Source organism: Arachis hypogaea, chromosome 12 (genome assembly GCF_003086295.3).
Source record: "Arachis hypogaea cultivar Tifrunner chromosome 12, arahy.Tifrunner.gnm2.J5K5, whole genome shotgun sequence".
Lineage (NCBI taxonomy): Eukaryota > Viridiplantae > Streptophyta > Magnoliopsida > Fabales > Fabaceae > Arachis > Arachis hypogaea.
Genome location: NC_092047.1, coordinates 113,628,298 through 113,642,381, shown reverse-complemented (window position 1 = coordinate 113,642,381; position 14,084 = coordinate 113,628,298). Strand labels below are relative to the sequence as shown.

General features: G+C 41.3%; 1 pseudogene; it reads right to left on the bottom strand.

Annotated features, from left to right (window-relative positions):
* Positions 1–1,476: 1,476 nt before the first annotated feature.
* On the bottom strand, positions 1,477–5,630 carry LOC112728389 (uncharacterized; annotated as a pseudogene).
* Between the last annotated feature and the right edge of the window lie 8,454 nt (positions 5,631–14,084).

Genomic DNA, 14,084 nt, shown 5'->3' with positions numbered 1-14,084 from the left:
CTTATCCACAATAATATCCACTCCATTCCTATTCTTCACATTTTCTGTATACCAAAGTTTGAATCTGGAAGTATTCAACTCCCTAGTCTTCGCACCAACCCATTTTGTTTCTTGTAGGCACATAATGTTAATCCTCCTCCTTGTCATGGTGTCCACCACCTCCATGGATTTTCCTGTTAGAGTGCCTATGTTCCATGTCCCAAATCTTAACCTTCTGTCGTTTCGACCTTTACCTTTTACTTTGTGAACTAGCTTATTTACCCTCGTCCGTTCACTTAAACGCGGGAACCCTTGCTCATTTAACACTACATCCGGGCAATGCAGCGGCCTTTGCTCATTTGACACTGTACTCGAGCCATACAACGTGTTGCTTCCGGGCAATGACCTAGCTTTAGCGCAATAACGTCTTTGATTCATGTCATGAAGATTTGACTAAATTTTTATGTTGATTGTCGAAGACCTAACACAACCCTCCTTTATCCGGGTTTGGGACCGGCTATGTACCATAAGTGTAACATAGGTGGAGTTATCTCAAATTCTTGACCATTTGCTAGTTAACGATAGAGAGGGAGAGAGGGGAGGGGGGAGAGGGAGGGAGGGAGAGAGAGAAGGAGAGGGAGGAAGAGAGAGAAGGTAACTACTTGGTAATTGCCATAAGCGTGTTGTTTTTAAGTTTTATTTCCATCTCAAATTCTTGACCATTTACTAATTAACAATATAATAATAATAATAATAATAATCCATAAAGACAAAAGAGAAAGCAAGTAGTGGAAGAAGCTAACTTGACTTATTGAAAAATATATGGTACCAATATATTATCTGCCAACTTATTGTCATTAATAATTAATTATTATATTTTAATTATAATTAACATTGATACATCCAGGAGACACATCCACAAAAACATTCTCATTAGACACAGCCATAGAAAAGACATTTCTATTAAACACATCCACAAAGACAATTACATTAAACACAATCATAAACAAGAGTTGGCAGAAGTTGATAAAATCTTTGTTGGTTACATAGTGGAATTGGTGACTTATTAGTTTGGGGTTGACTTAATTATTTTATTTTATTTAAGGGTTAATACTTAAGACTTGTTTGGGTGAGTTTTTAAGAAATGATCTTTTTTCGAGTTATATTTTTTTAAAAAAACTTATGAAAAAGTAAAAGTAATTTTATGTTTGAGTATCTCATGTAAAAATATCTTTTTATCTATGAATTATGTTTTCGTATAACAATATAAAAGTACTTTTTTGTTTATTTATTACATGAAAAACATCTTTTTTTTTTAAGAAAAAAGATTTTTTTTAAAAAAATGTAAATTACATCTCAAAAAAGATATTTTTCTGATTTTTCTAGTACTTTTACTTTTACTACTAGAAATTTGCCAAACACATTAAAAAATAAAAAAGATCTTTTTCATTATAAAAAGATCTTATTTTATCAAAATAATGACGCCTAAACAAGCACTTAATACTAGCTATATCTTTTTTAAAAATTTTGATAGGTAAAAGTATTCAACAGTTTTGATTTTAACAATAACCCATCCCTAATCACTCCAACATATATATACATGTTACAAACAAGACAAGATGAAAATATTGTTAGTTCAGTTGTCGCCACTCGCCAGAAGACAATTTTTGCTTCTTCCACTGGTATGCAGCTTCTAAGATCTTAAGATTAGTCGTCTGAGTTTCTTCAGGGAACAAATAGTCGATGAATTCCCCAATTCTGCCAAATCAAAAGAACAGGAGTTAATATGAAATCTAGTAAAGGCTTTTATAACCAGAATGACAAAAATAGAATATTGACAGTAACAAAATACAAACCTGGCAGAACCATCTTCAGTAGTAACTTTTCTTCTCTTTTTGAGCTTCTTCGGCAGCTTAGATTGGACTAAGCTAACATCACCAAGCTCGCCAGAAGCAGCCTCCATGTTGAGCCATTTCTCCAATAGCATTGCCCTTTCCTCCTTCAGTTCCGGAGCTGATGATCTGAAGTAGTTAAGAGCTTCCTCAAACACCCCTGATTTAAGCACGAAACAAAAGTAGAGTGAATCAGGATATCATTCCACTTCAGATCAAAGAATAAACAAACAACAAAAGCATCGGGATCACATACTTCTAGCACGCTGAAGGCATTCCCTCTCTTGCTCTTCTTCTATCAAGTCTAAACTGTTCTGATCTATTGCCGTTGCCTCAAATTCCGCATAGCTTATCCATACCTTCAAGTGCTTTGTTCTATTAAGAAGCCTTTCATAAAGCGCTCTTGCTCTCTCAAATTCACCTTCTGCAGTCTCAAAGTCAATATATGCCTGTTTTGAAATCACAAATTGATAGACAGGTTAGCACAAAAATGCACATAGCATATTAGAAAAAGTATGCATTACATAAGATGTCATAATACATAAGAGAAAAGAAATGATGAAAGAATGATATAACAAGAATGGTTAGGCATTGATTGGTACAAGGCAATAAATGTACCTTCCACAATAGTTCAGGCATATCCAATGCTGGTTGAGCGATTGCAAGCTCGAATATTGCTCTAGCTCGATCAGTCTCATAAAGATCTCTCCAATTCTGCATACTTGCTCCAAACATAGCAATTTTCAGGCGACCACTCCAGATACTTTTCATATAGTTTTCTGCATCTATCTATGTTACCAAGCTGCAGTTCTATCTCTATATACTTCTTGAAAATCTGTTGTCCAGTGAGCAGGGCTGTGTAAGATAACCATGCTTCAATAAAAAGACATCATTGCATTTACATCAGCATATATATTACCTTGTCTTTTGGAGCCTTTCCAATGGCATTTCCTAATATCTGTCGAGCACCCTTGAGATTCAGCTGACGTATTTCAAACTGGGCTGCTAGAAGCCATATCTTTGCAAATGAAAACTTGCTATGTGGTATCAAGTTGAGACACTCCCTATAAGAAAGAAAGCCACAGAGAGGAGCAGCAGTGTCAATATACAATACAAAAGATCAACACTGGAGTTTGGCTTCAATACCACAGATGATGTTATATTCATTCATAATTATTGAAATTGCAGTGCTATGACCATTATCCAAATCAAATCATTATATGTTAGACAAGGTTATGCTATATCATAAAGCTAATTATCATGGTGACTCCAACCAATCAATTTGATAGGGTTCAAAATTGAATCTATTTGAGTCTACAGTATCTTGAAGCACATAAGATACTTTAAATGCAGTACATATGCTAATTGAAGTAACACATTCTCTTTAGACTTGAGTCCACCTATTCACTAATTCCAAAATTACGAAATTTATGAGCAATTTTATTTTATTATAAGAACTTATAAATTGAAGCAAGAGCCACAAACAGATGCGAACATTATATTGAAATTTAGAAGAATTCCAAATTTAATTTCTGAACTTCAGTACTACAAGGCACAAACCTGTATACATCTCTTGTTCGATCCACATCTTTAACATCAAGCTCTTTGTAGAGTGCATAATTAATCCTAAGTAACACAGACAAATGGCAAATATTAGGGGGCAAATGAAAAAAGTAAAAATCCCGAATAAAAACACATTAAGGAATAAAGTTATTCGAATCAAACAAACCACAAATAGATATATCGCTGCCAGAATCGCTTCTCCTCTGCAGGAGGAACATTGACTATAGCTCTCTCATACACCTCCTTGATCCTTTCCTTATTGCCCACACTCTCCTCCAATCGTATATAGTCAAACCATGAATCATAGTTCAACGGATTTTTCCTCACTTCATCCTCATACTGAAACCTCCTTTTTCCGACAATAGCATCCTCAATCCCTTCCCTGTCACCATACTGCTTCTCAAATGCCACAAACTTACGGTACAAGTCTTCTGCCCTCCCCTTGGGGATATGATCAAGAGCAAACTTATATATACCCCTTGCACGCTCAGTCTCCTTACATCTCTCCTCAAACTCAGCAAAAGCAACAAACAGCTGCTCAGCTTCCTCATCATCAGCAAGCTCCTCCACCGCTCTCTCATAAACATTCCTAGCCTTTGCCACCTCCCCATTCTTCATCTCGAACTTGGCATGCCGAATCCACGCCCCAACCCTAGGGTGGCACTGCACAAAACGCTCGAATATCCCCCTGGCTCGCTCAATTTCATTGTACCTAAGCTCAAACTTGATGTAAGAGAGCCATCCCTGCTGATCAGGCATCCACTTCATCCACCGCTCGAAAACCTGCCATTGTGAAAGGTCAAGTTACTTACTCTTCATATAATCAGTAATATTTGTTAGCTATTAATGGTTTCAACTTATGCAGCAGTAGCATTAGAGACATATAAAGTGTGATGTTATATAAACTGTAATCCATGTGTGAGTAATTTAATTCAGTTCATTCACTCATAGAATACCTGTCTGGCACCAGCAACATTGCCAAGCAGTTCCTCCATATGTATATACTTGTACCATAACTGGTCGACCCTCGGTAGGAGGGTGACAGCGCGGTTCCACACGTTTCGCGCATGGTTGATGAACTTGTTCTTCATCTCCATCTCTGCATACTTGAGCCAAAGGGTGTGGTTCTTGTTGTCAATTTCCAGTGCTTTCTCCCAAGCAGAGCGTGCTCTCTCGAAGTCCTTCTGAGACTCTTCCCACTGTGCATACTTAATCCACACGCCAATGTTCCGTCTCACACGCCGAATTAAGTCCTCAAACTCTTTTCGCTTGTGGAGGCGGTACTCGCCAAGCTCAGTGGCATCGGGGATCTTCTGCTTTGGCGGGCGGATCTCAGCCTCTTGCCGCTCCCCAGCCTCCCGGAGAATCTGCTCCGCTGTGATTTGAATCGGAGCAGGTGTCTTGTTCTTGACCCGCGTTGGCGGTGGAAGCTTCACCTCCGTGTCCTTGAGCGTGAGGTAACCCAATGTTGAGTCTGCTTCTTTTGACAAAGACATCGCCCCAGTTGAAGGGTGCAGTAAAACGAAGGATTTTGCTGTAAGAAAATGGCGGTTGCGGAATTTAAAGCGTTGGTTTAGTCAGCTACAATTTCTTTGTCCAGCTGGTTTGAACTTCAGATGTCCTCTGTTCCAGCTGCATTATAAATTATAAATTGAAAGTTGAATTCAGCAACACAGATCACAGATCACATAACAATAGCAACAGCAATTCACATAACAAATGCTAAGTTGAGTTCTTGTTTTACATTATCTTGATGATGTGCTAGGTTCCAAAAACATCAGTATGTGGTGAGGGCAAATTCTAACTAATTACTTAAAATTAGAATAATTTTAAACAAATGCTATATCGAATTATCAACTTTGAACTTCAGAAAAATTAACTAGCAAATAAGGAAAAAATAACAAGGTTTTGTACCTATCTGGCTAGAACGGCGACAGTCGAGAGAGAAAGAGAGGAGAGCAGAGGCATAGCTCCGAAGAAAAGAGCAGAGCGGATAAGGAACGGCGGCAAAGGCGGTGGCGAGGCAGACGCAAAGGTGGCGAATGACACCAACAACACGACCCTGGGGAGTACCTGGCGGCGCGATTGAGAAGCCTTGGAGACACTGTGGCGCGCCTTGCTCGACGGGAGGATTCCTTCACTGCTGGAGCTCAGACTAGAGGAGAAAGGGAAGACTGAGACTGAAAATTGAAATAGGAGGGGGTTAGGGACTCGCGGTATAGTTTTAAACTTAGGAGTATTTTAAATTTTTAATAATTTCAATTTCTAGGCTTAAAGTAGTTTAAGTGTAATTAAAACTTGAATTTGATTTTAGAAAGATTAAGATAAAATAACTTTGTAGTTAAATATTAAATTATCTTTTTAAATTTATTTTTTTAATTGTATTATACATTTGAAACAATAGTTCAATTTAAAAATACTAAAAGATCCTCTTAATCATATTTTAAAAAATAAAATATTTTTTTAAAATTAATTTTAAAAGACTAAAATATCTTTCTGAATTAAAATTATTTATACAAGTATATTTTAGGGCTTGTTTGGGCCATTTTCAAAAAAAATATTTTTTAAATTTTTTTAAAAAAAAATTTATAAAAAAAAGTAATTTTATACTTGGATATCTTATATAAAAAGATTTTTTTATTTATTAATTATTTAAATAAAATAAAATAAAAGTATTTTTTTGTTTATTTATTATGTGAAAATTTTTTTTTTCTTTTTTAGGAAAAAGATGTAAATTGTAGCTTCTCAAAAATATTTTTTTTTCTAGTGCTTTTACTTTTACTATTAAAAATTTACCAAACATACTAAAAAATAATAAAAAAAATCATTAAAAGTTATCTTTTTTATCGATTTAATAGCTCTCAAACAAACCTTTAATCTTTTAAAAATAATCTTAAAAGATATTTAGTCTGTTTTTTTAATATACTTTTCGTTTGCCTAATAATAAAACCCCATCTAGTTTGTTGACAAATTAGGCAAGTTACTACATATGAAATGTTTTGCTTGAATTTAAATATTTATCAGAGGACATGATATGTTAATATATATATATATATATATATATATATATATATATATATATATATATATATATATATATATTGTTATGATGGGTAACCGGAGATTATTGGGCTGGACTTGGTGGGTTGGCCCAATCGTCTGAGGAGGGAAGCCTTCCTGCAGGCTCGCGACCTTGGAGTCTCCGTCCGACTTGTGGGTATGAGTGAAAGGGGGTGGTACCTGCAAAGACACTCCGATGCCTAAGTCAGCATGGGGTTAAGCAGGTTTAGAATGTATTGGAACTTAGAGATACCTGAGGGTGTCAGTATATTTATAGTGGTGAGCTAGTAACCACCGTTGAATTTGTTCCGCCTTTTAAGGTGGATAACCGTCCCTTTATCTTAGGGAAGTTGGGATATAGCTTCTGGAAGTGGGTTGAGAGATCTTAGGGGCAGTTACTCATTTGAATGAGTGTCTATCTGCCAGCTAATCATCGTTCCCAACTTCCTCAGAGCTAGTCGTGATGATAGCCGACTTCCTTAGGGGAAGGTCGGTGCTGGTAGAGGCTCAACCCTCTCTGGGTTGGGCCTTTTTACTTGGACCCTGGGCCTTAGTGATGGGCCAGGGTATGAACAGTGCCCTTACTGGAGCCCAATTTTCTTTTTTAGAGTTGGGTTTGAGTATTCTACTCGGGGTCGTAGCCGATGTGTGGAGGAACCGACGTGATTTTTGCGGAACCGACGTGACTTTTCGTGACTTTTGGTTTTCACGGTTACGTCTAATCGAACGTCGCGTCCGTTAGAGGTTCGCGCAGGCATTAATTACCTTGGTAACGGTGCACTCGTTAATGATTGCTCCGTTTTTACCATTATGCCCCTAACGTGTTTATAAATGCTTTGCCTTTCTTTCGTTGTTTCGTTTCTGCGATTCTTCAAATTTTCCTCCTCATTCGTTCGTGAAGCATTCTTGCGTTTGAAGGCTTTCATCCCTTATTTCCGGATAAAGGTTAGTCTTTCCTTCTTCTCTTTTGCTACGTGCTTTCTGTTTGCATGCTTTTAGATAGAGAAGTTGACTCGTAGGCTTCTGTTTGATTCCGTACTCCCCTTTAGAGACTATGTTTTTGATTTTCTTCTTTTTCCCTTTGTAGGTTTTACCAACCCATTTTTAGAGAGAGAAAAAATGTCTTCCGTAGAAAGTCTTGCTCAGTGGGTTGATGTTACAGTCCTGGGGGAGGAACCTTGGGTTGATACTGACTTTATTACTGATCTTCGCACTCGTCACCGGCTCTGCACCTCTGACGAGGATGAGCCGAAGTATGAACTGCTTGCCCCGGATCCAGAAGACCGGGTCTGTTTTGGGAGGGCTTCAGAGGCAGCCCCTCATTTCTTTTATATGTATGAGAGCATGCTCACCCGTCTGGGCGTCTTTCTTCCTTTTTCTGATTTCGAGATTGCTGTTTTATGCCACTGTCGTGTTGCACCGACCCAACTTCATCCCAATTCCTGGGGTTTTCTGAAAATTTACCAGTTTATCAGCCATGCTTTAGACTTTCCGACTTCCTTGAGGATTTTCTTTTTTCTCTTCCACATGACTAAGCCCTTTAGTGGGCAAAATAACAAGCAACAATGGGTGTCCTTCCGGGCTATACAAGGTCGGAGGGTTTTCACCCTTTTTGATGAATCTTTCCACGACTTCAAAAATTATTTTTTCAAAGTTCAAGCTGTAGAGGGTCACCACCCCTTTTTCTTGGATGAGAATTCTTCTCCTCGCTTTTCTCTGTATTGGTTGGAGGCCTCCCCCTGTGAGAAATATGGTCTGGACGACCTGGACGAAGTGGAAGCAGCCATTGTGGGGCTCCTCCGAGAAGTGTGGGGGAGGGCCCCATACTTGGATACTAAAAAGTTTCTCCAGGGGTCGCCTTCCTTTGTCCAGTCGCAACTAGGTAGCTTTTACTTATCTATTTTATTTCCGACTTGTTTCTGCCGACTTGAACTTTACCGACTTGTTTTACTAACTGCTTTTTCTTTTTACAGAGATGGCGAGGAAGAATTCCAATGAGTCTTACCAGAGGGTCCAGGAGGCCAAAGCGAGGTCCCGTGCCAGGACTGGCGGCGCCAGGGTAACTAGCTCCTCTCTTCCTCCTCCTTCCTCTTCTTCTCGAAGTTTGGGGACCCCTTCTCAACCTATTGTTATTTCTTCTTCTGCTCCTTCTCAGCCGTCCCCTCCCCCCCCGATCCTCCCCTGAGCCAGAGAGGAAGAAGCGCAAGGCTTTAGAGCCTAGCTCTTCTTTCGAAGGTGAGGCCAAAGTGGATGCCCCTGATTTTATCCGGAAGTACATCTATCCTCATGCTCGTATAGGCTTGGATGATGTTTCTGTCCGAAACCACCTCACTATTCTGGCTCAGAAGAGTATCAGGTCGGCAGCGGTATGCACCAAGTTTCTTGATATTTTTGAAAAGACTCCTCTTAGCTCTCTTGGTTCATCCTCGAGGGCTAAAGAGCTGGAGAAGAGACTTCTTTTATATCAAGAACATGAGAAGGGGTTGAAGGAGGAGGTCGCCAAACTAAAAGAGGAGAGGGATGGGCTTCGGGAGAGGGAGAGTAAGTTGCAAGCCAAGTGCAACATGGAGGAGGGCTTGAGAAAGAAAGCGCAGGAGAGCTACTCGAGCTTATTTGAGGATCTCGTGGCCATGAGGAAGGACTTGTTGAATTCTCGGAGAGCCTATACCGAGTTGGAGGACTCTATTGCTGAGGGGGCTGAGGAGGCCTGGAGGATCTTTAAGGAGCAGGTCGGAGTCATTGCTCCCGACCTGGATCTTTCTCCTTTGGATCCTGACAAGGTCGTTATTGATGGTGCCATAGTTTATCCCCCCGCTCCCGAGGTCGTTACCGAGTCAGATTTGAAGACTCGGGGGCAGAGAATTATTGAGTCCCCTCCTCTTCCAAAGGATGCTCCGAGTTCTTCAAAGGTTCTGCCGGCCTCCTCTCCATCTCCTATGGATGCTTCTCTCCCTGGTCTTGATGGCGCTTTGACTACTCCTCCTGAATCTGGTGGTGATCCATCTACTCTTCTTTAAACATTTATTGGCTATATGGGGGCCTGGCCTGTGGGTCCCCCCTTTTTTTAAAACTCTTTATATTTGTGTTGGTAGTGGTAGTTTGACATTGGCCTTTTATGGCCGTAAACAAAAGTATTTATAACTGCCCTTTGTTGGATAAGGGTTTTTATTTGACAAAAGATATCCCTTTTGGTATAAAAGGGTTTCAGCTACCTTTTTGTGTGCATGCTTTTCTGCTTTTGATTTGTTGAAGTCCCCTTGATCTTTTTTGAAAACCTTTTCTTTGGTTTGTCTATCTTTCTAAGCTTTTTTGCTTTAGAGACTTTAGGATAGACTTTTACGCCTTTTTCTCTAGGTTTTTCGATCTCTTTTTGTTATTCCTTATACTCAATTTTGTTTTATTGAGTTCTTATGGCTTAGGTTATTTTTGCGATGCGTTTTTACTTCTACTCGGTTTTTCCTTCCGACTTACGAGTCGGATTGTTTCCGAGTTTCTGTACGATCAACTTTTATAACCTCTTTACACCGACTTGTACCTCGTCGTTTTATCCTGACGACCATCTAGGTCGGTTCATGGGATTTTCACGTTTTGTCGAGCTTAAGTCGGCGCGTTTCGTAGAAGAGTAAAGGAGAAGGAATTTATAAGAGATAATGAAAAAAGATCTTTATTTACTTGGGGAAGGTACTTTTACGGCTACTAAGGGTTTAATGATCTATCGCCCCCTTAGCCTCTACTATGATGCCTCGTTAAAAACCCTTCTTCAGAAAAACCCTTTAATTTTTTGGAAAAAAATCATGAAGTTGGGAAAAGAGTACATCAGGGAGTAGAGTTCACTTTTAGCTATAATACCTTTTCATGTTACAAGCATGCCACGACCTTGGTAACTCGGTGCCGTTTAGGTCGGTCACCTTATAATACCCTTTTTCCTAAGACTTCACTAATTTTGTAGGGTCCTTTCCAATTTGCAGCGAGCTTTCCTTCCCCCGATTTGTTGACTCCTATGTCGTTCCTGATCAGGACCAAATCGTTTGAGGTAAAGCTTCTTCGAATGAATTTTTTGTTGTACCTTGTGGTCATCCTTTGTTTCAGTGCTGCTTCTCTTATTTGGGCTTGTTCTCGGACTTCGGGGAGCAAGTCGAGCTCCTCTTTGTGCCCCTGTATGTTTCCGACCTCATCGTGGAGGATCACCCTTGGACTTTGTTCGCTGATTTCTACTAGTATCATGGCTTCTACGCCGTAGACTAGTCGGAAGGGTGTTTCTCCAGTGGCAGATTGTGGCGTCGTCCGGTAAGCCCATAGCACTTGTGGGAGCTCCTCAGCCCAGGCTCCCTTTGCATCTTTTAGCCTCTTCTTCAACCTTGCCAGTATGACTTTGTTGACTGCCTCGACTTGTCCATTTGCTTGTGGGTGTTCCACCGAGGTGAACTGGTGTTTGATCTTCATACTGGCCACCAGGCTTCTGAAAGTAGAGTCGGTGAACTGGGTTCCATTATCTGTGGTGATGGAATGAGGTATCCCATACCTTGTGATGATATTCTTGTAGAGGAACCTCCGACTTCTCTGTGCAGTGATAGTGGCCAATGGTTCCGCTTCTATCCACTTTGTGAAGTAGTTTATTCACACAATTAAGTATTTTACTTGTCCTGGGACCTGGGAAAAAGGACCTAACAGATCCATCCCCCATTTTGCAAAGGGCCAAGGAGAAGTTATACTAATTAGTTCCTCCGGTGGAGCCACGTGGAAGTTTGCGTGCATCTGGCATGGTTGGCACTTCTTCACAAATTCTGTGGCATCTTTCTGCAAGGTCGGCCAATAGAACCCGGCCCAAATTACCTTTCTCGCTAGTGACCTAGCTCCGAGGTAGTTTCCGCAGATTCCCTCATGAACCTCTTTTAGTACTTCAGCCGTGTTTGAGGTCGGTACGCACTTTAATAATGGTGTTGATATGCCTCTTTTGTAGAGAACATTTTTCACCAAAGTGTAGTGCTGTGCTTCCCTCCAGATTTTCTTGGCCTCTTTTTCCTCTTTGGGGAGGATGTCGAACTTTAGGTATTCGACCAAGGGGTTCATCCATCCAAGGTTTAGCCCTGTCACTTCAAGGACTTCCTGTTTGTCCTCCGTTTTCGTCACAGAGGGTTCTTGGAGAGTTTCCTGGATCAAGCTCCTATTATTCCTTCCTGGTTTGGTACTGGCCAACTTGGAGAGGGCGTCTGCTCTGCTGTTCAGGTCTCGAGTTATGTGTCTGATTTCGGTTTTCGCAAAGCGCCCGAGGTGTTCCAGAGTTTTTTCCAAGTATCTTTTCATGTTCGGGTCTTTGGCTTGATACTCTCCATTTATTTGGGAGGTCACTACTTGAGAATCGCTGAATACCAGCACCTTGGTTGCACCGACCTCTTCTGCTAGTTTTAATCCTGCAATCAGGGCTTCGTACTCCGCCTGATTGTTGGAGGCTGGAAATTCAAATTTTAGGAAAACTTCTATCTGTGTTCCCCCTTCATCAGCTAGTATTATGCCTGCACCGCTTCCTGTCTTGTTTGAAGATCCGTCTACGTATAGTTCCCACGTAGTCGGTTTTTCCTCTTGATCTCCTGCGTATTCTGCTATAAAGTCGGTGAGGCATTGGGCTTTTATCACCGTCCGAGTTTCATATCTCAAGTCGAACTCGGAGAGCTCAATTGCCCACTGGACCATTCTTCCTGCAACATCCGTCTTTTGGAGGATTTGCTTCATTGGTTGGTTCGTGCAGACTCTTATTGTATGAGCTTGGAAGTAAGGCCGTAGTCTTCACGAGGCTACTACTAAGGAGTAGGCAAACTTCTCTAGTTTGTGGTACCTTAACTCGGGGCCTTGCAGAACTTTGCTGGTGAAGTATACCGGATGCTGCCCAACCTCATCCTCTCGTATTAATGCCGATGCGACGGCTTTGTCTGCTACGGACAAATATAAGATGAGTTCTTCCCCGACCAGAGGTCGGGTGAGGATTGGAGGTTGGCTCAAGAACTTTTTGAACTCTTGGAACGCTTCTTCACATTCGGGAGTCCATTCAAACTTGCATCCCTTTCTTAATAGAGAGAACGAGGGAAGGGACCTTAGTGCTGACCCTGCCAGGAACCTGGAAAGGGCCGCAAGTCGCCCATTCAGTTGCTGGACATCTCTCAAGCAAGTCGGGCTTCTCATTTCTAGGATAGCCTTGCATTTGTCGGGATTTGCTTCGATCCCTCTTTGTGTCAGCATAAACCCTAGAAATTTTCCAGCCTCCACCGCGAAGGTACACTTTGCGGGATTTAGCCTCATCCCGTGTAACCTTATGGTGTCGAAGACTTGCGAGAGGTCTGATAAGAGGTTGACTTCTTCCTTGGTCTTTACTAGCATGTCATCTACATAGACTTCCATTAAGCTCCCAAGGTGGGAAGCAAATACCTTGTTCATTAGCCTTTGATATGTGGCCCCTGCATTTTTTAATCCAAATGGCATGACCACGTAGTAATAATTTGCCCTGAGCGTGATGAATGATGTCTTTTCTTGGTCCGGTTTGTACATCGGGATTTGGTTATACCCCGAGTATGCATCCATAAACGACAAGTATTGATATCCCGAGCTAGAGTCTACTAGGGTATCAATACTTGGGAGTGGATAAGGGTCCTTGGGACACGCCTTATTTAAGTCAGTGTAGTCGACACACATTCTCCATTTACCATTTTGCTTCTTGACTAGTACTACATTTGCTAGCCATGTAGGATATCTGACTTCTCTGATGAAGCCGGCTTCTAGGAGTGCCTTTACTTGCTCTTCCACCGCTAGGGCTCTTTCAGGGCCGAGTTTGCTTCTTCTCTGTTGCATAGGTCGGGATTCCGGGTATACCGAGAGCTTGTGGGACATAAGCTCGAGGTCTATCCCAGGTATGTCGGAAGGTTTCCAGGCAAAGAGGTCGGAATTGTCCCTTAGGAGCTTAGTCAACCCCCTAGATTGGCCCCTATATTGGTATTTTTTTCTTCCTCTTGGCCGACCTGTATTTCCTCTGTTTTTCCTCATGGCTGTGGTCGCAGTTCTTCTCTGGCCCTCGCTCCGCCGAGTTCTATAGTGTGGACTTCTTTGCCTTTTCCCCTCAGTCTTAGGCTTTCATTGTAGCATTTCCTTGCCAATTTTTGATCTCCCTTAACCGTTGCTATTCCTGCTAGGGTCGGGAATTTCATGCAAAGGTGGGGAGTGGATACCACCGCTCCGAGTCGATTAAGGGTAGCTCTGCCGATTAGGGCATTGTATGCTGACCCTACATCGATGACTATGAAGTCTATGCTCAGAGTTTTGGATTTTTCCCCCTTTCCAAAGGTGGTGTGAAGGGGTAGAAATCCCAATGGCCTTATTGGCATGTTGCCTAGCCCGTACAAGGCGTCGGGGTAGGCTCTTAACTCTCTCTCATCTAACCCTAGTTTGTCAAACGCGGGTTTTTTAGAGGATGTCTGCTGAGCTCCCTTGATCTACTAGGGTTCTGTGGAGATGGGCATTGGCTAGGATCATGGTAATCACCACTGGATCATCGTGTCCAGGGATTATTCCTTGCCCATCCTCTTTGGTGAAAGAAATGGTAGG